The sequence below is a fragment of the Chrysochloris asiatica genome, unplaced genomic scaffold (genome assembly GCF_000296735.1).
Source record: "Chrysochloris asiatica unplaced genomic scaffold, ChrAsi1.0 scaffold00107, whole genome shotgun sequence".
Classification (NCBI taxonomy): Eukaryota; Metazoa; Chordata; class Mammalia; order Afrosoricida; family Chrysochloridae; genus Chrysochloris; species Chrysochloris asiatica.
The window spans coordinates 6,552,894-6,556,175 of record NW_006408625.1 but is presented as its reverse complement, the minus strand read 5'-3'; the positions used below and the strand labels follow the sequence as shown (position 1 = coordinate 6,556,175).

At 37.4% G+C, this 3,282-nt stretch overlaps 1 protein-coding gene and 1 pseudogene across 1 annotated transcript in view; both read left to right on the top strand.

Moving 5' to 3' along the window:
- Positions 1–3,282, top strand: part of ZNF510 (zinc finger protein 510) — a 17,553-nt gene that overhangs the window by 2,437 nt on the left and 11,834 nt on the right. The gene's annotated exons all lie outside the window — the stretch shown is intronic.
- LOC102811014 lies at positions 2,024–2,403 on the top strand (annotated as a pseudogene).

The following is a 3,282-nucleotide window of genomic DNA, read 5'->3' as shown; positions in this document are numbered from 1 at the left end:
CTTTCCTAACTGTATATACACTCACACAAAAAAGCATGATTGTGTTTTCTAGGTATAATAAAAGAATATTTATTGCAATATAATCTATATTGCCAAAAATTGGACTAAATGTGTAAGGTAGAAAAACTTATATATTTTAATGGAGAATTATACAGCTACAGAAAATCTTATGTAATGAATACAAACATATTATTAAATAAAAAAATATATAAATGCATATATATGCTAACATTTATGTGAAGATCAAAAACAGGCAAAACTTAACTCCGTTTTTAGGAATTCACACATTAGTGGTGAAATTATAAAGAAAAACAAATAAATGATTACATAAATGTTAGGAGAGTGGTAAACTCTCAGCATAAAGGCGTGTGACCAAGCAAGGGGGAATTTTGTGTTGTTTGGTGCCTCATTGGTTCTAATGCATGGTGGGTTATTTGAATTTTTATTTTTCAGATGTTAAAGTTAGAAATTCGACCCTTATTTGATATGTTGTTGCCAATTTTATTTTTCCTCATCTTTTTACTCTTGGTGAAATCTTTTGATGAGTGTAAGCATTTAATTTTTAGGAGGTCCCAGTTAACTAGTTTAAATTGGAACATATAAACTATACTGTCATTGTTATGTTAATGAGGTAATGTTAACAGATTGTCTCTTTGACTATATAGTTCCTTTATTGTTCTTTCTATACCATTAAGTTGCACAGAAAGCTTTTGTGCATGTCATCTTAATTATCTAGTGCTTCTACAATAGAAGTACCAATGTTGGGGGCTTTTACAAACATAAATTTATTTTCTCAAAGTTTAGGAGGCTAGAAGTCCAAATTCAGGGCACTGTTTTCTAGGGAAAGACTTTCTCACTCTCTCTGCTCTGGGGAAAGGTCCTTGTTTTTTCAGCTTCTATTCCTTCGCTTCTCAATGATATTTATGTGGCATGGCATCTGTGTTCCTTCCCGTATCTGTTGGCTAATCTGGTCCTTTTCTACCTCACCCTATACTAATATTGGTGCATTAACATAACAATGAAAACCCATTACCAAATGGAATTATTAACCACCATAACCAATATCTGTTGCATCAAGTTGGTTTCCAACTCCAAATGAACCTTCGAAGGCAGAGTAGAACTGTCCATGGGTTTTCCAAGGCTGTAATCTTTATGGGAGCAGACTTCCATATCTTTCTCCTGGGGAGTGGCTGATGGTTTCAAACCACTGACCTTGCAGGTAGCAACTGAGTGCTTAACCACTGCAACTCCAGGGTTCCTTGTAGCCACTATGACAGAATTTACAACACATATTTTTTTGGGAAACAATTCAACCCATAATACAGATTATGTTTTATACTTAAGAAAGAATGTAAAGATGAACCAAAATGGCAGATAATTACAATACATATAGCCCATAAAGGATGGGCATCTAGAACGCATAAAGAAATTGGACTTTCCCTGGTTCTTCACTTAAAATCGCAGCCCTCATGTTAGGCATACCATGCCACCCCTTTTTGCTTTATTTCTATATAAAACACCACCATCCAACAGAATATTGATTGCTTAAATTTTTCATTGTCTGTCTACTTCCTATGGAGGAGTCCTTGGGTGGCTCAAACAGTTAACGCTTGACTACTGACAAGAAGCATATCTGAAGATAGACCTATAAATCTGCTTCCAAAAGGAAAAAACCCTAAAAACACTATGGACCACAGTTCTACACTGAGACATATATGGACACCAAGAATTAGAATCCATTCAATGGCAACTTAACAATGTTGTTGTTGTTAAGTACCGTCAAGTTGTTTCTGTCTCATAGTGACCCTGTATAGGGTTTCAGAGGATTGGCTGGTGAGTTTGAACTGCCGACCTTGTATTACAAACTAAACTTGCAGGAAGAGGTCAAAAATTATATGATGGCCGCTTGCAGAGGAACATGCCTCTGAGGCTGCCCCTGAAGTGACAGCAGCGAGAACTCAGGCATCCCCAGGAGCAAAAACCTCGGGGTGGAGATTAAACCTGCGAGAGGAAGGAGTTCATCATGGCGGATGACCTAAAGAGATTCTTGTATAAAAAAATGGCCAAGTGTTGAAGGACTCCATGCTATTGTCATGTCTGATAGAGATGGAGTGCCTGTTATTTAAGTGGCCAATGATAACGCTCCAGAGCTTGCTTTGAGACCTGGCTTCCTATCTACTTTGGCCCTTGCAACAGACCAAGGCAGCAAACTTGGACTCTCAAAAAACAGAAGTATTATCTGTTCCTATAAATAACACTTAACAGGTGGTTCAATTTTATAGGTTACCTTTGGTGATAAGTTTCATAGCCAGCAGCAATGCCAATACAGGACTAATTGTCAGCCTAGAAAAGGAACTTGCTCCATTATTTAAAGAATTGAGACAAGTTGTGGACGTTCCTTAATTTGAAGTTCCATAACCGAGTTGTCTCAATGTGTACCTTCATTCTACCAGAAAAAAATGTCAATTCAGCAGTCTCTAGATTGTAATAATACTTGTATTTGTGTACTCAAGAAAAGGCCCTCTTTTCTACTATATAATAAAGAAAGAGATTTTAGATATAATATCTGGACAGATTGATTGTTATATTTCCTTGTTTAGAGTCTTTTCTTATTTAGTGAGATGTGGGAATACCATGAAAAGATTCCGTCCATCACAGCTCCCATGGAGTTTAGTTCCGTCACCAAGTATGGATGAGTTTCTCTTCAGCGTATCATAATCAAAATGGTGTAATGATCCACTGGGACCATTAAGTGATCCCTATTGTAAAATATGCCGACTTGATGGCACCTAACAACAACAACATTGTAAAATATAGGAGCTCTGGTAGCGTAGTGGTTACAAATCGGGCTACGAACCACAAGGTCAGCAGTTCGAAACTACCAGCTGTTCTGCGGGAGAACGATGAGCCATTCTGCTCCCGTAAAGATTTACAGCCTCGGAAACCCTGTTTAGGATCGCTATGGGTCGGAACCAACTCGACAGCACTTATCAACAACAACATTGTACAATATGCCCAGGCCTGCAGAATTAAGCAGACCTTTTAATGTGAATTAAAAATGAGGACGTATTTTTCTTCCTATTATGTTTTATCTATTTGCATTCAATGTGAGGAAAATAATATGGCTTAGCAAAAGTAATACAGTAAGTACAATCACTAACTTTTCTATGTATATATTATTTTACAGTTGCTGTTTTTAGGTGCCATCGAGTTGGTACCGACCCATAGCAACATTATGCTCCGCAGAAGGAAACACTGCCCGATTCTGGGCCAACCTCACTA